This window comes from Nilaparvata lugens, chromosome 12, assembly GCF_014356525.2.
Source record: "Nilaparvata lugens isolate BPH chromosome 12, ASM1435652v1, whole genome shotgun sequence".
NCBI classification, from domain to species: Eukaryota; Metazoa; Arthropoda; class Insecta; order Hemiptera; family Delphacidae; genus Nilaparvata; species Nilaparvata lugens.
The window spans coordinates 8,842,265-8,867,922 of NC_052515.1; the positions used below are offsets into that span (position 1 = coordinate 8,842,265).

At 36.4% G+C, this 25,658-nt stretch overlaps 1 protein-coding gene across 1 annotated transcript in view; it reads right to left on the reverse strand.

The window, feature by feature from the left end:
• LOC111049624 (head-specific guanylate cyclase) overlaps positions 1-25,658 on the reverse strand; it is a 308,894-nt gene that overhangs the window by 129,023 nt on the left and 154,213 nt on the right. The gene's annotated exons all lie outside the window — the stretch shown is intronic.

Consider the following 25,658-nt stretch of genomic DNA (forward strand, 5'->3'; position numbering starts at 1 on the left):
ATCACCTGAAATAGGAAGCGGTTTGACTCAGTGTTCGCGCTGATCAGCTATCGCCTTGGAAGAATGACCACTTGAGCCAACTCCCCTGCATATGATTCATGAGTTGAAAAATCGCTTCCTAACATAACTTCTTCTTCTTCTTCTTCTCCTTCTTCATGTACCGTCTTCATGGCGGAGGTTGGCTATCATGATGACGATTTCAATTCTATTTACAGCTGCTCTGAATAGGTCATTACATGTACATAACTGTAGGCCCACAAATATTTCATCCGCCTCATCACCAACGAATAAGCCTAGATCACATGGAGGTATCAGCCTCAGCAAAGAAAAAAATTAGCTTGTTCTTCTTGGGTTTTTAAATTTTGCATTTGAATTTTCATTGTAATTGATTGATCTCTATCGTTTATCATGTGAATGTTGTGTTTGAGAGTAGGACTACCATTCGTCTGTTTTAGGTGGGCCGTCCACTAGAACCGTTTTCGTCCGAACAAGCATCGGCCGAAAACTACCGAACGCGACCGAACGAAGAAAGGAATAGATGATCGTCCATTGCAACAGGTTCATACGGCCGTCTCCAGCCGATCAAATTTTCGATCCGAGTTTAATGGGATTTTCCGACTCTATCCGGACGAACTGACTATAGTCAAGCTGAGACAACTAAGTGTTCCTAACCTAAAATTGTTTCATAGTCCTGTACGTTTTTGTTTTTTGAATTTGTTCTGTTTTATAAAGTTGTAACTATGGACAATGAAAAATTGATAAGTTTGGTTCAAGAGCATGTTCCATTGTGGGATATACGAGACAAAAGATATCATCGTTATGAGGTTCAAAGGAATCTGTGAACAAAGATTAAATGAATAACTAATTTATTGGATTTTTGTTTTTACATTTTCAAAATCTCAATATAATCATTGTTTATGGAAAATTTTGGTGGCTATGATAGTAGTTAATTGAATAATTGGCAACTAGACTGACGTAAATGGTTCCAATGGACGACTATATTCGGCCGAACTTGATAGAGAATTCGATAAATGCGAATTTATGAGAGCACTTAAGATGGCAAAGAATAGAAAAGCTCCAGGAAATGATGGAATAGGTTATGAATTATACAAGGCCCTACCCACGGTTTGGATAGATACTCTGTTGATGTTCTACAATAGAATTTTCTGTGATGAAATCATTCCTTCTGAATGGACAAAAGTTAAAATGTTCTTCCTGTACAAAAAAGGAGATAGACTGAACCCGAAGAATTATAGAAGCTTAGCGTTGATCAATAGTACTTTGAAACTTTTTACGGGTATGTTAGAGCGGAGATTGACATTATGGGCGGAGAGTGGAAATGTTCTCCCCGAGTGCCAGAATGGATTTCGCAGAAGTCGCGCTTGCTCGGATAACATTTTCACCCTCCAATCACTCATATACTGCCAGGTGCATGTAAGGAACAAGAAGCTATATGCTTTATATGTTGATTTTGCTTCTGCGTTTGATTCTGTACCCCATTCGCTTCTGTGGTATGAGTTAGGAAAGCTGGGGGTCAGTTCAAAGCTATTGAGAATATTAAGTGGTATTTACACTTCGGCCGCGACCATCATAGACAAGGGCAGTGAACAATCCGAGCCAATATCGGTCACAAAAGGCATTTTGCAGGGGGATTCTGTCAGTCCGCTTCTCTTTTCTCTCTATTTACATGACATTGATGATTTTTTCAGGAAAAAAAATTTAAATGGGATTAGAATGAGTGAAAGGGATTTACATTCTTATGCTGCTCTTTGCAGACGATATAGTTATTTTGGCTGATTGCGAATCTGATTTGAGAAATAAACTGAAATGTCTTGCAGAATATTGCGAGTACAAAAAGCTCTCAGTCAATATAGATAAAACAAAAATAGTGCCTTTCCACAAAAGAGGATTAAAGAGAAATTTATCATTCTGGCTGGGAGAAAGTAAAATAGAAATAGTCAAGCAGTACAATTACTTGGGAGTTATTTTCAGTAAAGATGGATAGTTTCGGCAGCATAGCAGATCACTGAATCTAAAGATCAAATCAACTGGATAATCAGTGATGAATATTCTCAGAAAAGCTAAGTCAAATGTATGGGATAGTAAGATGAAGCTTTACGATTCTGTCGTTCTACCCGCTTTGATGTACGGCTCGGAAGTATGGGGGTTCCACAACCTTGAAGTATTAGAGAGGGCTCAATTACAATTCTTAGAAAAGCTATTCTTTTTGAGCCAATGCACGCCGAGTTGGGGAGTACGTTTAGAGACAAATAGAATCAAACTAAACTTTGATGTACTTTGTAGAGGCCTGAAATTTCTTAGAAGAGTGCTGTCTATGCCTAACAATAGGTACCCTTCTATTTGTTTAAAGACACTGGCAAGCTTGGCAGCAGATGAGTCGACGGAGGCAGCTAATAAATCGGATAACTGGTTGGTTCAGATAAAAAGACATATAGCTTTGTCCGGGTATCAGTTGGAAATAGCGAATGAGCTTTCTCTTGATGGGATACTTTTTGACTCTCTGACAGATATTTTGGAGGGGTATGCAGGAGTTCTATTCCTCGAAGATCAAAGATTGGCGTTAGATTCAGCAACCTGTCCCCTTTATAGAAAAATAAATCCTCTTTTAAATCTAGGAGAGCAGCTCAGGATGAATATACCATTTGCAAAAACTAGAATTCTTACCCAGCTGCGACTAGCATCAGACAAGGGAGTATACCTGTTTAAGAATAGAGGAGTTTGGATTAACTCTACTAGAAACTGCCCTATTTGTAATTACGGGGAATTAGAAACTCTAGAACATTTTTTGTTGCGCTGCCCCATGTATAGAGGATGTAGAATACAATTTTTGGATATATATTGTCGAAATATAGTGAATAATGAGGACAGGTTAATGGTATTACTGTCAAATCTGACGGAGGAAAAAATAAACAGAGTTTTCATCTATGTGGTTAAAGCATTAGAAATAAGACAAATGATATGTGATCTTGTTTGAGAGTGATCAGAAGCTATTTATTCCTCATAGGAAATATTGTAACCTTTACCATCAAAATTGTGTAATATTGTTGTTTATTGTATACTGTTATGTAGAGAGTTTATTTTTTACTATATTTGTTGGCTCAACTCTATTTGTATGATTAATGTGAACAAATAAATTTATTATTATTATTATATTCGGCCGAACTAACGGCCGAACGGATCAGTTGAATACGGTTCCAGTGTATGGTTACCCTAACCCTTATCCTCTGTACTACGTTTTCAACAACTTCTTGGGAACACATTCTAAAATATTGAATAGCTTATGTTCTGGGCTATTGTGTTCCACCCAAGAGCTTGAGGTAAGTTCAAGAGTTCTATTGCACTGTTATCCAACATCTCACCCCAGCTTGTACTTTATCTGATTATTAACTAGTAGTTCTGTGAACAGTAGACCTCGCGCAGTTAACGACGTCCCAAACCATAAACACATTCACACTGATACACTAACTATTTATTTGATCAGATCATGCTTACACCATGCTTACATCATGCTTACCAATGATCACACCACTTATGATTTAATTATCATATAACGCTTTCCGGAATTTAGCGCGAGAAAACCAGAAGACATCTAGACGCCCAGACGAGCTGTTATAAGTCCTATTTAATAGTGCATAAAAATTGCATTCAATGAGGCATGCAATTTATAGTCTACACAGCTGCTACTTTTTAACCAAGTAACATTGAAATATTGAATCGCATGCGTCATGGCAATATTGACGTATGAAAGAGCCTCCTTTTTCCTTTTATATTATCCTTGAAATGCAAAATTTCCAAAAAAACTTGTATATACGTCGACGCGCAATTTAAAAAGGAACATACCTGTCAAATTTCATGAAAATCTATTACCGCGTTTCGCCGTAAATGCGCAACATATGGATATATAAACATTTTAACATTTCAACATTAAAAGAGAAATGCCAAACCGTCGACTTGAATCTTAGACCTCAGAACACAGTATCTTAGACCTCAGGGAGAAGCTACAGTACACAGATATAGTCTACAAAGAAGCTAGAAATATCCGTGCTTACACATATGTAATTAGAAACACAAATTAACCCTATCCGATGCACTCTGTAGATTTCCAACTCTAGATAACTGAATGAGTCGACCCAAATTCACCTCAAGCAAGAAACATCACAGTTTCCGGTGAGAGTATTCAAGTTTACAGAGAGAGAGAGAGAGAAAGAGAGAGAAAGAGAGAGAAAGAAAGAGAAAGAGAAAGAGAGGGAAGGAGAGAGAGATTCAGATTCAGATTCAGATTCCTTTATTCATGTGTTTAACAAAACATAATTCAACTTACGTTCTAGCGTTAAAAATAAATACCAGTAGCCGTAAAATGACATGGTGAATCATATTAAACTAATGAGTTCTACAATAATATTGAGCAAGAAAAGTGATGAAAAATGCAAAAGTTAAGGTACTACTGTAATGTTTGCACATGAAACGGTGAATTTTGGACCTTAGGAAGTCCATTCTCTGAGAGGGTATCAAGGATACCCTCACCTTCAGCACTTAACCGTGAAAAAAATTAAAACCTCAAATGAAATATAATGTCTAAGCGGAAAAAAATTAAGACTAAAAATATCAATAAGTAAAAACCAAATCATAGAAACGATAAATCATTCAGAGTTAAATCAATTAACAGAGAAAAGTAAATAACAATAAGGATAAAAATAAAGAAAACGTTAATTCCCAATAATTAGAAAATCGATATGATATAATTATTGGAATAAAGAGGGAATGGAGGTTATTATTAGAAAAGAGATTTGTTGATTTAAATCCAAAAATAATGTTTATAACAAAGGGAAATTATTGTACAAAAGAGATTAGTTTAAGTAGATAACAAGATAATATTTTTTTTTTTTTGTTATTTCTATTAAAACTAGTCACTTCTAGGACTAACCATTAATTTTGTTCTGTTATTTCTTATCCTAAATTAATTTTTTATTGCTAAAGTCTTCCAGTGAAGCCTACAGTTCCACTACTTTAAATTATTTCACTACACTTTTATTCAATATACTTTAATCACTCCACTAGCACTACACCAACTCGAAGGGCTTTGTTCTCTTCAACCTCCTAGTGAGTTCAGTGTTGTCTAGTAGTTGGATGACTTCGGTGTTGTCGTGTTGATGAAGACGTGACTCATGATGGGCTGCCAATCGTCTTATCTCACAGGTCACATAGGGGATGTGCAGATCTCGGTGCAAATCGCTGTTCCTTATGTACCAGGCGCATTCACCATGTTCCGCAGTACTTTGTTTTGGAATGTTTGAATCTGACTGATATTAGATGTTCTAGAGCAGCCCCAAAGCTGAATTCCATACGTCCAGACAGGTTTTAGAATTTGTTTGTAAATCAATAACTTGTTGTCCAATGAGAGTTGTGATTGACGGCCCAATAGCCAATAGATTTTACTGTATTTGAGTCCTAGCTCGCTCCTTTTCATCTTGATATGCTCTTTCCATTTCAACTTGGCATCAAGAGTCATTCCAAGGTATTTTGCTGTGTTGCTGTGTGGTACTACATTCCCATTCAGATTTATTCGAATCGGGTCATTGATAATTTTGTTTGTGAAGTTGATATGAATAGACTTCATCTCATTTAATCGAATTCTCCATTTTTTGGTCCAGTCACTGAATCTGTTGCTAGCATTCTGTAGTTTTGTGGCTGCTTCTTGTACTGTTTCCCCTTCTGCCAGTATTGCAGTATCATCAGCAAAAGTAGCTATTGTCACTGCATCCAATTCAGGAAGATCGCTTGTGTACAGCACATAAAGAACTGGTCCAAGAACACTACCCTGTGGAACTCCAGCCCTTATTCCTTCAATTCGGAGACGTCGTCACCTTGTTTTACTCTGAATAATCTGTTGTTGATGTATGATTTTAAAAGTTTTACAAGTTGAGTGGGGAGAATTTTATGAAGTTTAATGATCAGTCCTTCATGCCACACTTTGTCAAATGCCTGTGCCACATCAAGGAAGATTGCTGAACATATCGATTTTTTCTCTAATGACTTCTCTATTACATTGGTGATTCTATGTACTTGGTCCAGGGTTGAGTGCTTCTGCCTGAAACCAAATTGATAGGTTGGTATCAGATTCCTGCTACTTATGATGGGAGTCAATCTCTTCATTAGCAATTTCTCAAAAAGCTTTGAAATTACAGGTAGAAGAGATATTGGGCGGTATGATTTTGCTTCTTGAGGACATTTCCCAGGCTTTTGCAACATAATGACTTCTGCCACCTTCCAAATTGTAGGAAAATGCTGTAATCGGAGTGATGCATTGAATAAGTATGTTAGCATGACAATACCTTTCCTTGGAAGTTTCTTCAAGATTTCACCTGTAATCAGATCAAACCCAGGTGCTTTTTTGGTATTCATATTATATTTTATTTCTTCTTGAACCTCATTTATAGAAACTGGATCAATCTCTGTATCTAAATCATCCATTATATCTTCTTCAGGATCAATTTCAGATTGAATGTTGTTTGGTTGGAAGATTTCTTCTAGATGATTAGCAAATAAATCTGCCTTTTCTCTGTTATTTCTTGCCCAAGTACCATCTGGTTTTCTAATTGGAGGGGATTGTAATATTGGCCGCTTAATCCATTTTGTTGCTTTCCATAATGAATAATCTGTACTGGCATCAGCTGTCAAATTTTGAAGGTAGTTATTAATGGATTCCTCAGTTAGTTTCCTTATCTCTCTTCTCAATTGTTGTGTTCTGTTATTCAAGATATTTTTGTCAGCAGGATCACGAGTTTGTTGCCATCTTCTTCTTGCCCTTCGTTTTTCTAAAACAAGTTGTCGAATCTCCAGAGGGTAATTGCATCCTTTTGTTTTCCTGGTATATTGTCTGGTGTTTTTCCAGGCTGATTTCTGGATTTGCCACATGAAATTTTCTGCGGCTTCATCTAGCTGCTCAGTTGTTCTAAGTGGAATATTCAAGTTGATTTCATTCTCCAAATCCACTTTAAAAGCTTCCCAGTCTGTTGTTCTGTTGACTAACATTGGTCTGTCTTCTTTCTTTATTATTCGCTCACTAAGTGTGAGAATTACAGCTGAATGATCAGAATCCAGGTCAAAGCTCTCTTCAATGTCGATGAAATTACTGGATATTCTCTTTGTTATGAAGAAATCTAGAAGATCTGGAGTTTTATTCAAATCTGTTGGCCAATACGTAGGTGTCCCTGATGAATGGAATTCGCAGCCCAGCTCCTGGATAGCCTCTCTGAGTTCTTTTCCTTTGGTAGTCGTGAGTCTTGAACCCCAATCCTTATGCTTGGCATTAGAATCTCCACCCACTATGAATCTATCTCCAAGCTGATGAAGAATATTTGTATAATCATTTTTCTTTAAATTGTAACGTGGTGGAAAATATGCAGCTCCAACAAGTATTTTCTGGTTGATGGACTCTATTCCAACTACAGTTAGCTGTATTTCATTACTTTGAATACTGAAGTCTTCATAGTGTTTAATACTCTCCTTCACTATTACAGCACTTCCACCTCTTGCTTGATTTTGAGGATGAATAGTTTCGTAAACATTATATCCATTGATTTTGAAGTGAGTCTGCTCAGTTGAATGGGTTTCAGAGATGAGGCAAACATCTATATTTCGTGTCTTTAGAAATATTTCTATTTCTTGTTTTCTATTATTATTGATATTATTTATTCCATTGGCATTCCAGGTAGCAATCCTTATATCTTGTTGGCTCGCAATATTCATTTTCTAGTTTTCTTCTCAATACTCTTACTCTTCCTTCCAAGCTGTCAAGTCGTCCAGAAGAATATTTAAACTGTTCAAAATTTCCTGCAAAACCTTATTGACTTCAACTGGTTGTTGTTGTTGTTGTTGTTGCTTTGGTTGGCTCTCCTGTTGTAGGCTTGGAGTGGGTTTCGTTACTTGGGAATAGGATATTTCTCCAGTGTACTTTTTTGAAGTGAAGTTTCTTTGTTTAGTTGTATGTGGTACTTCGCTACTTCTTTTAACTAGGTTTTCTTTTTCAGTTCTTCTTCTCTGAAGTTCTTTTGCGATGAGACAGCCTCTGTAGTTAGCTGGGTGAGCCTCAGAACAATTGAAACATTTGGCTGGGGTTTCTTTAGCCTTAGTACACGAAATAGTCCAGTGTTTTCCAGCACACTTCACACACACAGGTTCATGTTGACAGTATGTCTGTGTATGACCAAACCGCTGACAACGTTTACACTGTGGAATCATTTTATTACTTCTGAATGATTCAATTTTCACTTTCATGTAGCAAATATGTTTATTTTCAAAAAATATTCTTTTTGTATCTTCTGTATTCTTAAATGTTAGCATGAACATTGGAAGTCTGATGATGTGTTCTTTTCCATCTTTCTTCACTTTTTTCATTTTGTTGACAGCACTGATTATTTGAAAGCCTCTGCTTAGAAGATCGTTCTTTATATCCTCTGGATCGCATGATGGATGAAGCTCTTTAGCCATGACACGAATTGGACGAGTTTGTTTATTTTCGTACGTGTGCCATTCATATTTAGCTTCATTCAACATCTTAGTTAAATCTCTGTATTCTTGTTCAGTTTCAACATTCAATTTTAGCTGGTTGTTGTTCATCATGTTGGCACTGAAATTGAGATTTTTCGATTTCAATGCCTCTTTAATTTTCGAATACTCTTGTATATTGCTTAATATGACGGGTGGTGGCTTGTTTCTCTTTTCTGTCGGTTTCATACTTGTAGAATCAGTTGCAGGCCTTATTTTTTCTGGTGAGTCACGGATTTTTCTCTTCTTTTGTTTAGGGAGAATCCATGCAGTCTCTGATGCTACCATTTTCTCTTCTTCCTCCCAATTCGGTGGTGAATAACTTTTATTGCTACTTCTAGAAGATGCTGGTTGCATTGTATGTGAAGCTGAAGATTGAAGATTCTGTGTGGTTGTAGATGCTGATGAAAATATCTCTTTCAGCTGATTAATCTCCAACCGTGCTCTCTCCAACTCCTTTTCCAGTTTATGCATTCTTTCTCTCTCTTCACTCTGTTGGAAAGTGACTTCTTTCCATGCATTGTACAAAAACTGCTCCGTTGCAGTTTTCAGTTGGTTCGTTTTTAGAAACGATTCTGGGGAAGTGTTGACGTTTCCAGTCATTGACGCTGGTTCAACGCTCCTAGCCGGTGTTAGTTGACTCATAGTTGCGTCGTCCTCTGTTTCCTCCTCCTCTTCGAACTCTGGCAGTAGGAAGGTTGGCAATCTTTTGGGAGTCGACATTCCTCACATTCTTTACATTCCTTAGCCGGACTAGATGGTAATTCAGCACTGAACTGATTTTTCGGCGCAGGGCACCGAACTCGCGCACAACAATTAAAACACTGAACTCAGCACTTTAACTATTGCATACACTATTTCAACTACTCTCACTAAAAAAAAAAAAAACTACGTCTGCTCGCTACGACTGCTCGATCGATACTCGAAGATAATATGATTATGAAAGTTCATGAAGAAATAATAATAATTCTAATTAGGGAATTATGAAGGGGAAATTATAATACAAAAGAGGGATATAGAATGAGGTTGCTGAGATCCACTCGAGGAAGAGTTTGAATAAGAAACAATCTTATGCTAAATTTATGCACTAAGCTTATGCTAAACTTATGCACATTTTTTTTATGCTAAGTTTACATGAATGAAATAGAAAGAGAAAATCCATCATTTTTACTTGGGAGTGGAGGAAAATAATTATAAAGGATAAGGATAGGGATTAAGGAAGGTTTAATTGAATGTCATGCTGCTTTAGGGTTGGACAGTTTCAGCCATTTTTTCTAAAAGATAATGTCTCAATGTACGGGTGAAGCCCGCTCGACTCTCTATGGACCTAATTTGATTTGGGAGTGCATTCCATGCACGACAACCGCTAACAAGGAAGGATTTTGTATAAATAGTTGTTCGATGATTTGGAATTCTTAGAGTATTTTCACCTGTTCTAGTGTGGGAAGCATCAATTCTCCTACCTTCAGAGACAAATTTAAAATCGTTTTTGAAATAGATTGGTTCACCATATTTTAAAATGTCCCTAACAAGCTTGATTATACGAAGCATTATCTGATCAGGTAACTTTGAAGTTGAACTGTCGATACGGGCTTGAGTGATTCGTTCATGGCGTTGGAGAGAGTAAACAAACCTTTTGACATCGCTGAAGTTTATCGTTTAAGGTTACTTGCATATCATTGAGCACAGAATTACAATACATAAGATGTGGGAATATGAGCGATTTGACTAGTAACAATCTAATTTTTCTAGGAAGAATATCTTGCATCTTCTTCAATGAATGCATGGCGGAGAATATAAATTTACAAGTCTTATTAATTTGATCAGACCAGTCAAGATTTTTGTTCATAATAATTCCAAGGTATTTAACTGAATCACAGTAAGCTACTTCGACACCATCAACATTAATTTTGTTAAGTGAGTTTAAATCGATGTTGTTTACTAGTCTTGAATATCAAATTATTATGGGCTGAGTTTTTATAGGGTTGAGTTTTAGTCCGTTTTTCTTTGTCCATTCTACTATTGAAATCATACCGTGATTCATTTTATTTACTGTTTCATTAATTTTAGTGATTGGGCAGTTTGCATAAATTTGAAGGTCATCAGCATAAGTATGGAAACTAGAAAATTTGATGACAGAGGGTAGGTCATTTACATAAAGAGTGTAAAGAGAGAGAGAAAAAGAGAGTGAGATAGAGGGAGACAGTCATATAGATAAAGAGAAAGTGTGTGTGTGTGTGTGTGTGTGAGAGAGGGAGAGAGAAAGATAGAGTGAGGGAGGGGAAGAAAGAGAGAGAGAGAGAGAAAGAGAGAAATAGAGAGATTGATGGATTGAATGAATACTTTATTTATGTAGATTACAATTATTCAAGATTCAAGATTTTATTCGCCATTAAGTACAGTACAAGTTTATCTTATACTAGCGTACAATAGGTCGTAGTCACTAATCTAAATTAAGACTTATATTACAGTCGAGTCAAAAAGAATTAATTAAAATGAGCATATTATTCAATAAGCTGTCAAATAGTCATAAACATTAAGTATGCAAGAAACATAATTAACATGTATGCATGTTGAAACATAAATTACAAACATAAAACATACTTAAAGTATAAATCAGAAAACATTTATTAAAAACTATTGCTGATACATCAAACCATACCGGTACGTCAAACTTCTCAAGTCATGGGCGAGAAATTCTTCAATTGAATAAAATGCTTGTTTTTTCAGCCAGTATGATACAGTAAGCGCAAATACTTTATATGGCAGGTTTCTGATTGATTGAGGTAGTTTATTGAACAAAATATATTGCTGATACTTGTGACTTCTGTGTGACTTGTGTAGCCTGATACTTGGAGTTACTAGGTTTTCTCGGTGTCTGGTCTGATACTCATGTTGATGGCTATGTCTATGGAAAAATTTCATATTTTTTTTACATATATTAAATTGACATAGATATACATAGATGGAAAGGTCATTATATTCAAATCTATGAAGCTGTTCCTACATGTTTCCTGACTCTTCAAACCAGCAATACAACGAATAGCTCTTTTTTGCCATACAAATGCTTTTTTCACCTCACTACTATTACCCCAAAGTCTAAGACCATAGTTTAGTTGCGAGTGGAACAAACCATAATAAGTAAGAATCAAAGTATCACAACTAACGCAGAATTTTAGTTTTCTTAAGAGAAAAATGACTCTTGATAGCTTTTTGCATAAGTGCTCAATGTGACTACACCAGCTTAATTTACTATCCAATACAATGCCTAATAGTTTGACAGGTTTCATACATGTTTGGTGGATATCGTTTAAGTTATTTCTAAGTGTGAAAATTATATTTTCTGTCTTTCCCTCATTGAGAACCATGCAATTCGCACTATACCACTCTTACAACTTGCAATTGATGCATCTAAACTGTCCACCACATTGTCTACACTCTTGTTGGCACTAAGAATGGTGGTGTCATCAGCATATAGCACAGAAAAACAAAGTACATTATCATTAAAATCATTAACAAAGACCAAAAACAGAAAAGGTCCAAGGACTGAACCTTGCGGCACTCCAGCCAATACTTTCTTTGCTTCAGATCTTTCATCATTAAGTTTAACAATTTGATATCTATTGCTAAGGTAGTCTTCGATCAATTTAAGCTCTTTTTTTCTGACCCCATAGTATTCAAGCTTCCTACAGAGAATATTATGTGGTATAATGTCGAAAGCCTTACTCAAGTCTAGCATTTTTCCCTCTACAACCATTCTCTTTTCAAACTCATCCAGGATGAAGTTGACTAGTTTTTCAACGGCCATTGCAGTTGAACAGTCAGGTCTGAAACCAAATTGGTTTACATTCAGCAATTTGTTGATTGAGAAGCATTCGTACATTTGATAGAAAATACAGGCCTCAATTATTTTGCTTATGATAGGTACAATTGCTATTGGCCTGTAATTTTCTGGTAATTCTCGATCACCTTTCTTGAAGATTGGGCTGAGCAATGATAGTTTCAAACAATCGGGGAATTGACCAGTGAGTAAGACTATATTTATCATCAGAGTTAATGGTGTCAAAATTGATTCAATTATATTTTTTAAAATAAAATTCGATAGACCAAAACAGTCTTCACTTTTTGAGGAGCTTAAATTATTCACAATGGATATCACAGTTTCAGGTTTGACCACTTTAAATGAGAATTCAAGAGTGCTGCTATTAATACCCTCAGCAAACTTAAAATTATGCAATAGTTCAGCATAGGTCACCGAAGATTGGTTTAGATCTTTGGATACAGTATTTGGCACATTAACAAAGAAGTCATTGAGTATGTCTGGTGAAATATTAATTTTTTGAGGAGCTGAGTCATTTCCTATTTCCTTCTTTACAATTTTCCATGCTGCTCTACTCCTATTAGAGGATTTACAGATAACATCATCATTTGCCATAATTTTCGCTCTATCAATAGCTATACAATATTGTTTTTTGTAATTCTTAAATATAACTTTGGCATTTTCAGTATTAGTTATCTTCCAAACATTATACAGCATCATTAGGTGCTCCCTCATGAGCTTTAATTCAGGCGTGTACCAGTTTTTCTGACTAGATTTAGACTTTGGCTTATAATTAATTACAGGACAGTGTATATCAAAATAGGACTTTAAAACATTAATAAACATAGACATCACATAATTTGTATCACAGACATTGCATATGTATGACCAGTTATAACTAGAGAGACATTTTTTGTAGTTATTAAGCCTATTAGTTGTAATGAGACGTCTTTTATGGATTTCTGTCTCATTGTTATTATTTTTAAAATTTCTGACAATATCTACGGAGAGATCAGCAAATATACCTGCATGGTCTGATATCAGATCCTGATCATACAGTTTACACTCAATACGTTCGGACTTGACACATGTATATATATTGTCCAAGCTTGCTTTTCCTCTTGTTGGTAGGGAGTGCACGTTATACAGATTAAAGGATCTCATGACATTTAAAAATTGTTGGATTTCAGGTCTATGTAATTCAAGAATGTTAAGATTAAAGTCTCCAGCAATTGCAATGAAAGAGTAGGATTTCTCAGTGATATAATTTAAAACTTCTTCTAGCTTGCTGAGAAAGTCCTGAATATTGGAGTCCGGTGTTCTGTATACACTTATTATTATACCTTTATTGTGGACGAGTTTTATGGCTGATATTTCGAAAACCTTCTCTACGCAAAAGTTACTAACATTCATAGAACTATATTTGATTGAGTTTTTGACTAATATGGATGAGCCACCATGTGTGAGTGGGGGAGACCTGCAGTACGAGGCAGCTAGGGTGAAACCACTTGGAACATAAAGTTTAATTTCATCATTACTAAGCCAATGCTCATTGATACACACAACATCAGTAGAATTATCTGATAAGATTAGCTCTAGTTGATTTAGTTTGGATCTTAGAGAACAAATATTTATTAAAAACATTATATACTGGCTTATACACTTATATACAATAGCTTACAATACAGCAAAAATTATAGATGAATTTACATAATATAGACTAAGAAAATAATTATTGAACTGTATATGATATGAAAAAGCAATTTGTAATATAATAACTATAGATAATTATTATATTGTTATGCATCTACATAAATTGGCGGAGCTTTGGACATATCAATGTCCATTCTTCGGAAAGAATATTTGAAGTATCCTTCCCACTAACTCTCTACCAAATTGAGAAAGATATTGATTGATTGATTGATTGATTGAGTACTTTATTTATGTAGATTACAATATATACTGGCTTATACACTTATATACATGAAAGAGAGAAAGAGAGTGAGATAGAGGGAGAGAGTCATATAGATAGAGAGAGAGAGAGAGAGAGAGAGAAAGAGAGAGAGAGAGTATGTGTGTGAGAGAGAGAGGGTGAGAGAGATGAAGTGAGGGAGGGAGAGAAAGAGAGATAGAGTGAGTGAGACAGAGAGTGAGACAGTCTCACAAGTTCTAATGGTGTTCCACTCTCCTCGCCAATCCACAACAAAGAGCGACTTCAGAATAGGAGTGAATTTCAGAAGGTCAGACGGGTTTTGGAGAGTTAGGGATATTCTAGGTCGAGAGGGTGGTTTACGGGGGTTCCAGAACCCTGAGGCTGTTTACTAAGACCACACAGACCCGCTACAGAGTTCCTTCCTTTACAATGAAAATCCTGAGTACTCTCGACCGGCCCAAACTAACCTAACCTCGCTTTACACTGTGACCACTTAACATGAACTCAGCACTCTAGATTATCCACTGTCATTATCAACTTAGCAGATGTGAATTTGTCTGAAAAGTGGGCGAGTTGATGCAATTTGGGAGCGAAAGAGGGGAGCAAGTGTTATCATTACAGGAGGTAATTGTGGGGAAGAAAGTGGAGAGAACTAAAAAGTGTGTAATTCTTGTTTTAAAAAGTAGCTTACATTGTGACTATCCATAATGAGCCTACAAGGAACCGTTTAAAAGAATATCAATTTATGTTCTTTGGAACATTATTACAAAAAATAGATAGAATCTTTCTACCAAGAACCAATTCAAAAAAGCAATTTTTCTTATTAAAAAAGATATAGATTTTTTTTATTATGGAGGAATCGACAGATTTCAGTTCCACTATAACAACGTCCCTATGTGTGAAGACCTTCAACTAATCACAAATCACAAATGAGCCACCATCTTGTTTCAGTACATTCCTTGTTTCCTGATTGTCTCAAAGACGCCATTTTGTGGAACTGAAAAACCATGACCGAAAAAAGCTTGAATTTGTTATTGCTTGAACAACATTCTTGTGCAGAATAAGATAGATTATTCTCTGAAATAATGTCATTTAGAATATTCATCATGTGTGAGACTATACTGACCAAATTCGAATATTACCAATAAGGTGATATTTCTACAGTTACAAAAGATTCAAGAAGGTGATAAAGTTAAAAAGATATGACATTTCTGAATCAGAGAGTTAATTTTTTCTACTTTCCTCCAAAAAGGCTACCTTCTTCATCCCGAAGAATTTGATCGAATTCCAAAAATTCTTTTTCGCCACACTGTACAGAAAGCAGCTGTTTTCCAGTCCCTACGTAGATCTGAAAGACCTTGTTTGTAGACGACTCTCGTCTGACGTCAGAAACAGGTTTCTTTCCGGCCTAGGCCGGAGAAACCGGCCTAGAAACCATGAGCGGCCGTAGTACTTTTTCCAGCTGCTCATGGAAGTCCGCAGTTAATAAGTCATCCGCTAGATCGGGCGAGTGTCAACTTTCCTCATCTGGAGTCGCCATATTTCAGTTCGAATTTCGAATCAAACTAATTCAGCATTCGCTTCGCAACCATTTTTATTGAATTATTTATTGTTGACTAGCGCATTCCGAATTTTTAAAAATGCTTGAAGATGACGACACCTGTGATATTCCAAGTGAAATTTTAAAAGAATCTGAAATCCTGACTGCAAATCTTCTACCACTAAAATCAAGAGATAGGTACGATAACGAGTATTCATTATTTAGTATTCTTCATTTATTTTGTCAGCAATACCTGTAGTGTGACGAAAAATATTGTTTGCACCACGGGCAAAAATGTTTTTCCGGCTCTCAATCTTTTCTAGTCCTCGGCCTACGGCCTCGGACTTGAAAACCGACTTCGGGCCGGAAAAATATCATTTTCTGCTCTAGGTGCGAAATATACTATTGTAATCATTTGAAGCTGTAATTGAAACTTTTCTGAATAGTTCGAAAGAACATCCAATTCATACCAATTTATAATCTTCATGTTACATTCCTAACTTTATATTATCACATGGTGGTTCGTAATACACCTTGAGCTACAGGCCATTTCATCTCCTATCATCATCTGTCTCATTACTTTCGCACAAGCATAGAGATCCTGTGCTTGATAAAAATATCTTGAAGGTCACTACTCTGATCATAATGCTACTTTATTATAATTTATCATGCTACTTCCTTCTAAACATAAATTCATCAACCTTCATTAACAAATTGCTGTTATCATCAGTTGATGACAGTACTTATTTCATTACTGGAACTTCTTAGTTATTTCTAAACTTGATTGTGACTTGTGAAGATAACTTCAAGCATTCTTCATAAATGAGTCATCACATTTATTTCAGTACTTGTACGTACGCTATCGGAGACATCCAAAATTACATTTCTCGTATTAGGACTCTTTCTGAAACTTTGCAATAACCGAAAACTGAGATGAATTTCCTAAGAAAACAGTACAGTCCTGCTCCATTAAGATGATAAACACCAGTTTTAGAACTTGACTTGGCTACATGTCTCAGCTATTCATCAAATAGTTCTTCCCAATTATTGGGAAAATAACAAATATAGTTTTCAAACTGTCTCTGAAAAGTTGCCAAAATTTGTTTTTTTTCGAAGATTGGTGGAACGCATAACCAATATAGCACGGATGCATCGTCTTTATCAACATATCCAATAATATTTATTGTTCTATTGTTGAAATGCTGTTTCAACAAGAAGTGAAGTGAAATATTAAGCAATAAGGCAATACAGATGAACAGCAGATGATATTGTAACGTTCAATGAATATTCGAGCTGTCCTTCTTCTATATATGAGCTGTCCTTCGGCTTTTATTCTTCTTCTATATATTATATAAAAGCTAAATGGCACTCACTCACTCACTGACTGACTGATTGACTCACTCACTCACTCGCAGAACTAAAAATCTACCGGACCAAAAACGTTCAAATTTGGTAGGTATGTTCAGTTGGCCCTTTAGAGGCGCACTAAGAAATCTTTTGGCAATATTTTAACTCTAAAAGTTGTTTTTAAGGGTTTAAAGTTCGTCTTTTAGCATGTATATACTTCTTCTTCCAATCTCTCAATTATAATTGAAATTTCCATATTATATGTTACTATAGAACTATAATCTAGATATAGATATAGATATGCTCAAATGAAAAATGCAGGCGAGGAAAGCGAGCCTGCTGATCTCATTCTTGGACGATCCAGTCGGCTCCGCCCCCTGGCTAGACGGATATGGCGAGCGAAGCGAGTTAACGGCTAACGGCTTGTTATTAAATTTATAAATCTCACTAATCTATTATAGTATTATCATGTCCGTACAAGATACACTTCAACTTCTATCCTATACAAGATTGAAACTTGAACTAATCAACTTGTACCAAAGTATCCTCATCAATAAAGAAGTGGGACGAACATAATATCCAGTCAAGTTTGGACAAAGTATACTGAGCTAAACTCAAATTCGCTTTAATCTGTCAGCATTATTTAAACGGGTAGCATCGATGCTATTCACAAGGAATTCTGCTAGCTTGAACTAAACTCAGCTATAGTAAGATCCATTTTGTACTGTCAGTATTATTTGAATAGAAAGCATCGATGCTATTTATAAGAAATGCTGTCATATTAAAATGAACTCAGCTATAGTGAGATTCATTTTTAACTGTCAGCATTATATGAATGAAAGGCATTGATGTCATTTATGAGGAATGCTGACAGTATAAAGTGGATCTCACTCTACATGCACTCTGTCCAAATTAGACCAGTGATATGTCAAAACTTTCACGGTCTTGTAAAAGTTGTTCCCTTAGCAACTTGTATCTGATGAAAAGTTTTGTTTCAGCCAACTTTTCACGGAGAACAACTTTTGCTGGAAATTGGATGGGAGGCAGCTATGTGTATAATTGATCTGACCCCCTTGATCGGGGTTTAATTTAGTTGGGAGGTTTAATCAGGGTTAGCTGTCTGTCTGTCAATCAAGATTGGTTGGTGGTGAGGGGTTGAGGAGATGAAGGAGGAGGTGGTGGAGGAGGGGGTGGAGAATGAGGAGGAGGAGATGGAGGAGAAGATGGAGGAGGAGAAGGAGGAGGATGATGAGGGGGAGATGGAGGAGGAGGAGGAGGAGAAGGAGAAGGAGAAGGAGAAGGAGAAGGATGATGATGAGGAGGAGGAAGAGGAGGAGAAGGAAGAGGTGGAGAGAGTGGAAAAATATGTTGGATGAAAAAAGGATAGTGAAAAATAACTATGAGGGGGGAGAAAAGTGGTGGAGGAGTGAGGAGAAATGTGGAAGAGGGTGGAAGGGGGAGTAGGTAAATGAGAAGGAGATGAAAAAGAGGAGAAGAAGGAGGAGGAAGAGGAGATGGTAAAGAAAGATGATGGATGAGAAGAAGATGGAGGAGAAAATAAACCAAGAGAAGGAGAAGGTAGTGAAGGAGGTGGAAAAAAATGGACCAGGATGGAAAGTAAATGGGTGGAAGGTAATAAAAAAGAAAGAAGAAAAGGATGGATAGGAGAAGTGAGAGAAGGATGAAGAAAGTTGCACGAGAATAATTAGAAGGAGATGACGTGAGAGGAGGATAAGAGGAGTAGAAGAACGAGGGAAGAGGAAAATGAAGATAGGAGGAAAATAAGAACAAAGAAGAAACGGAGAAGGAAAAGAGGATTCAAAGGGAGGAGAATTCCTTTATATTTGATATAGAAGGAGAAGAATAAAGAGGAGAAAGAGAAAGAGGAGAAGAATATTATAAAAAAGAAGAAAAAGAAGAACCAGGAAGAAAAAAAATGGGAGCAGAGTAGAAGGAGGATATTGTGAACATAAATAGGTGGAGATGCAGAGAAAAATAGATAAGACCTTCAAGAAAGAGGAAAAGATCAGTATAAGAAGGCTGGATAAGGAGAGTAGAAGGAAAATTACGTAGAATGAGAAGATCAACATAAGAATAGAGATGATAGAAAGAAGAAAGACTGGTATGAATGTGAGATTGGATGGATATTAGAATGCGCAGCATTGAACATTCAACTAGATTCAGTTTCAAGTTTCTATCTATTTGAAAAGATGTTTTCTACCTCAAAGTTTTCGCTTCTCCAACAAGAAGAGTCAGGTCGATCATCCATGATTGTCTGGACTAGAACTACTGGACATCTTGATCCACTTCTGTAGTTTGTACTAGTTCTAGTGCCGGTTGCACAAAAAAGGTTAAAAGGTTTAGTTTTAATCGTGATTAATTCCACAAGAACCAATCAGAGAAGCCTTCTTTCCAAAAAACCCTTCTCTGATTGGTTCTCGTGGAATTAACCACGATTAAAATTCAACCGGCTCTTGTGCAACCGGGCCCTAGAGTTTTCTGTTGCTTGAGTCAATCTACTTTTTACTATGTTCAAGAAGTGAAATTTCAGCTTTAGATGAATTATGTTGTTCCATAGAGTAAAGATTCCGTTAATTGTATCATTTGTCTCCGGCTGAATTGAAGCTATCTAAAGTTGTTGATCGATAATGTTTCTTATATCAACACCCATTAAAAAGGAATCAAGTTCCACAACGCAACAGAAGATAATCAATTGAATCGTTCGCTTAATTTGATAGAAGTTAATCGATCTCTAATTGATGGCCAACAAAGTATTTACTGACAGCACTAGAGAAAACTTTAAAGAATAGAACACTGGTCTCCATCAAGTCATTGATTACATAGTAGAAAAAAAAGGGGTCAAGAGGGAGAAATCTTGAAGGCAAGGACAATAAAAGGGGAAGAGAATAAGCGAGGTAGAATGAGAGAGGAGTCAAGCTTAGGAGAAAAAAAGATGGGATTGATTGATTGATTGAGTACTTCATTTATGTAGATTACAATATATACTGGCTTATACACTTATATACAATAGCTTACAATACAGAAAAATTATGGATGAATTTACAAAATATGAATTAAGAAAATAATTATTGAGCTGTATATAATATGAAAAAAAAACTATTTGTAATAACTATAGATAAAATAGATAATATTGTTATGCATCTACATAAATTGGCGGAGCTTTGGACATATCAATGTCCATTCTTTGAAAAGAATATTTGGGATTGGAGAAGGATAGTGAGTAAAAGTTAAAGGAGACTCCGTGGGAACGAAAAGAAGAATATGAAGTGAAATGAGGAGTGAGAGTAATATGAAGAAAAGTAAGAGAGAACACTAATGAGGAAAATGTGAAGGACATTTGGCAAAGAGATATTCGATATTTATTTGTTTGATTTGATATGGCGGAGAGATTCGTATTCAAATTCCTTTATTCATGTGTTTCATAGATCAAAATTCAACTCACGTTCTAGCTTACGTAACGTGATGATATTATAGATAATTAATAATAAGAGAAAGAGAGGGAGAGCAGAAGAAAGAAAGTGCAAGCGGGACAAAAATTCAGAAATGGAGAAAATACTTCAGAAATAGTGATGACCATAGAAACGACATAAATTCCAGTAGGAATAATATATGTAGAGAAAGGAGAAGTTGCAAAAATAGGAGAGAATTTTAGGAGTAGATTTGTGGAACAGGACAATGGATAGGAGGGGGCAATGCTGATGTAGGAGGGTGGATGGATAAATTGTGGAAAATTATATCATTATAGAAGGAGAAAAACGATTAAAGAATATAGGAGAGAATGATGAAAAAGAAGTTAGATGGAGAGCGTTAGGTAGAATTGACGAAGAAAGTTCAGTAGCCATAAAAAAAGAGATATGAGGATAATGATTGATGATAACAGTAGGAAGAAGAAGGAGAAAAAGGAGAAGAAGGAGAGAAAGAAGAAGAAAGAATAAAGAAGAGGAGTAGGCTATAGTAGATAAACAAGTAGCCGGCCGAATTCGATTGGTGGAAGGTGATCTGAATAGTTATGAGCCGTAAACCCGGATAAATATTTCATGAAGAGAGTAAACTATAAAACTGGGCACAAGAGAAAAAACGAGTGGAAGTGAAGTTTTAGAGAGAGAGTAAGAGAGAGAGAGAGAGAGAGAGAGAGAGAGAGGAGAGAGAGAGAGGAGAGAGAGAGAGGAGAGAGAGAGAGAGAGAGAGAGAGAGAGAGATAGGGAGAGAAAGAGAGAGATAGGGAGAGAAAGAGAGTGAGAGAGAGTGAGAGTGAGAGCAAGTGAGGGAGAGTGAGAGAGTGAGAGAGAGATAGGAGAGAAAGAGAGTGAGAGAGAGAGTGTGAGTGAGAGCAAGTGAGGGAGAGAGAGAGTGAGAGAGTGAGAGAGAGTGAGTGAGTGAATGAGAGAGAGTGAGAGAGAGAGTGTGAGAGAGAGTGAGAGCGAGAGAGAGTGAGAGAGTGAGAGAGAAAGTGTGAGAGAGATAGAAATAGAGAGGAAGAGATTGAGTTAGGGGGAGAGGGAGAGAGAGAGAGAGTGATTGAGAGAGAGAGAGATGGAGAGAGAGAGATGGAGTGAGAGAGAGAGTGAGGGTGAGAGTGTGAGTGAGAGTGAGAGTGAGAGAGAGAGATAAAAATAGAGAGAGAGAGAGAGTGAGAGTGAGAGTGAGAGTGTAAGATAAAGTTGGAAAGAGAAAGGAGGGAAAGTAAAAGTAAGAGAGAGAAAAAGGGAAGTATAGAATTGTGTTGAAGGGGAGAGCGAGAGTGATGGAAAACGTGGAAAAGATGGTAAAGAGTGAGAGATATAAAGAATGAGTAAGTTGGTGAGAGAGTGTGGGCAAGGGCTAATCCTTATCAATAGCTGGCAAGCGACATACTAAACTTTTATTTGGCGACCCCTGATCACATGTGTGTTTGTAGTGAGTGTAGTGGAATCTGAATAATTGATCGGAAAAAAGTTCAGAAGAACATGAAAGAAGAGGAAGAAGGATAACGGTGGAGGAATGAGAAGGATGTAGTAGAGGTGAATAGGAGACGAAGGAGTGGGAAGGGATTGTTAAGGAGGAGGTGGTGAAGTAGGAGGAGGAAGGAGGTGGCGAACGAGAAGGAGGAGAAGAACGAGGAGAAGTAGAAAAAAGAGAAAGGGGAGAAGAAGGAGAAGGAGAAGAAGGAGAAGATGGAGTATGTAGAAAGATGAGGAGGAGGATGGGAAGAATGAGGAGAAGAAGAAGAAGGAGAAGAAGAAGGAGAAGGAGTGAAATTAGAAGAAGGAGTAGGAGATGGATGAGTAGGAGGAATAGAAAGAGTTGAAGAATGATTGGGAAAAAGGGAAGGAAGAGGTGGAAGGAGGAGGAGGAAGTGGTGGTGAAAAGCCGGAAGAGGAGAAGGAAGAGCCGGAGGAGGAGGAGTAAGTGGAGGAATGTGTGGAAAAGAAATTGGATCGCATCGGAATTCAAATGAGATGCTGAATAGAGTTTCGTGAGATTGATAGGATGGGTGAAGAGAAAAAAAAGGAAGAATCATTATTATAGGGCATGAATAGAAGGAGAAGGAAAAGGAGGAGAGTGATGAAGAAGGATCAGGAGTAGCAAGGTAGGAAGGAGGGAGAAGAAGAATATGGAAAGAATAAGAATGGATAATGACTTTAAGGAGTCTTTTTAGAGAAGCATTTTACAAAAATTAGAAAAAGAGGTTGAGGTTTGAAGGTACGAGCAATTTTCGAATTTCATCTCTCAACTGGGAAATATAAGTAGTACTAGCCGTCAGGCTCGCTTCGCTCGCCTGAATTTTTCATTTGAGCATTTTTATCATATGTTAGGACAATCCAGTCGGGGGTCCAGACTAAACGGATATGGCGAGCGAAGCGAGTAATATAATATTCCCAGGAATAGCTCTTATTGAAGTAGCAGTGCCCAATCAATTTTTCCGCGATAAAAAATGCATTTCAATCTTCAACTTGGTGCCAGCCTGACAAAATTATTAATTTAGTTGCCAGTTAACAACTGTTTCGAAGAGGTACTCTATCTAGATTATAGTTCTGTAATAACATATGATATGGACATTTCAATTATAATTAAGAGATTGGGAGAAAAAGAATAGACATGCTAAAAGACGAACTTTAAACCCTTAAAAACAACCCTTAGAGTTAAAATATTGCCAAAAGATATCTTAGTGCGCCTATAAAGGGCCAAATGAACATACCTACCAAATTTGAACGTTTTTGGTCCGGTAGATTTTTAGTTCTGCGAGTGAGTGAGTGAGTGAGTCAGTCAGTCAGTCAGTCAGTGCCATTTCGCTTTTATAGATATAGATTGATAGCAGGTCAAAATTGAGTTTGATATTCTTAATTTGTTTTTATTTGATTACTATAGTGAGGTCTACGTTATAATGACAGTATTTGATCAACTTTGGTTTTGCTATCCTTGTCTATCATTTGACAAAGCCGGTGGTACTATCCTTTTCTAGGTCCACAACGATGACAATTATGTCTCTGACAGTGTGGAAATATAATTGATTAATGCAGAGAATCGGCATCGCTATTCTTCTATCTTCATCCACTGCCATTATAACGTGGACCACACTATAGCAGGTAACCCGTGCTCGGCAACGGTCTAATTAGAATAACTTGACCTACTGAAATCTTGAAGAATATTTAAAATATTGAGCCTGTAGGCTTATAATCTTCGTTGAATTAAGAATCGATATGCAAATTGAGTTAATTATAGTGCGGTCCACGTTATAATGGCAGTGGATAAAGATAGAAGAAGAGCGATGCCGATTCTCTGCATTAATTAATTATATTTCTACACTGTCAAAACATACTTGGCATCGTTGTGGACCTGGAAAAGGATAGTACCACCGGCTTTGTCGAATGATAGACAAGGATAGCAAAATCAAAATTGATCAAATACTGTCATTATAACGTGGACCGCACTATAATAGACCAGTAGTTCAGACGTGATGATGTCTCATGTCATTCGTGAGTTTCCTATCTGGTTCGACAAATAATTCTCCCCTTCATTATAATCATTAAAGAAGATTCATAATTATGTTCCGATGTGGAAATAGTGACATTTTTGTTGACATAGTAGTCATTTTCAGACATAGAAACCGTTCTTCACACATGTATTGAGAACAAACAAATCTTTTAACTTCTGGAAAGCTAAGAAGCAAAATAAAATCCAGACTGAGACAATAAATTGTACTTTTGACCATCTACCCTCACATCTGATCCATTACATCCCTTTTACACCTTCCCTCCTTCCACTATTTCTTCTTCCCTCTCTCATTCTATCTCGTGTCTTCTTCCATCCATCTTCTATCACCTACGATTGCCGGTTTCCATGTATAAAATATATATTATTTTTACATCTCCTTCCACTTTTTCTCTCTCTCCTTTTTGGTAGAGAGTTAGTGGGAAGAATACTTCGAATATTCTTCCCAAAGAATGGACATTGATATGTCCAAAGCTCCGCCAATTTATGTAGATGCATTACAATATTATCAATTTTATCTATAGTTATTACAAATTGTTTTTTTTCATATTATATACAGCTCAATAATTATTTTCTTAATTTATATTTTGTAAATTCATCCATAATTTTGCTGTATTGTAAGCTATTATATTATATAAGTGAATAAGCCAGTATATATTGTAATCTACATAAATAAAGTACTCAATCAATCAATCCTCATCCCATTTCTTGTCTTCTTCCATTCATCTTCTCTCACCGTATCCTTTTTTACTCATCCTTCAACTGTTTCTTCTTTCTTTTCTCATTTCATCTCGTGTCTTCTCCAATCCATCTTCTCTTACCTACGATTGTCAGTTTCCCTGTTTAAAATATTCTTCCCATCCACCAGTGGCTGCGTTCATAGCAGTATTTCCGCTTGTGTGAATCGCTGCATCTGCTTGTTGGCATTTCATTTCTCAAAAGTGCTTATCGCCCGCCATTAGAATGATTTACGATATACAGCCACAAGTCTCTCCATACTTTTCCCGCACTCAAAAATACATCTAATCATCACGTTCCTACTGTTTCTTTTTTCCATAATATTACTGTGTCTCTTTTAAAATCTTTCTTTCTCGCAGAACCATAAAATATATTTGATGATCACTTTCCTATTGTTTTTGCTTTCCCATGATATAACTTCGTTTTTATGTAAGATTTTTCTCGCACAACATTAAAACACATTATTTTTTACACATTACTTTTTATTAACAAGTTTCTATTGTTCGTTGTTCGTTTTCCTCATAATTTGACTGAGTCTCTCTGTAAGATCTTTTACGCATAACAAGAGTTTTGATAACCACTTTCGCAGTCTTTATTTTCCATACTGATTATAAACTTGTGTATTAGAAATGTATCGGTCAATCCATCTGCTTCTTTAACCTGGGGTCTATGTTATTATTCATTATTTTTACAAATATCACTCATTACAATGATTTGGG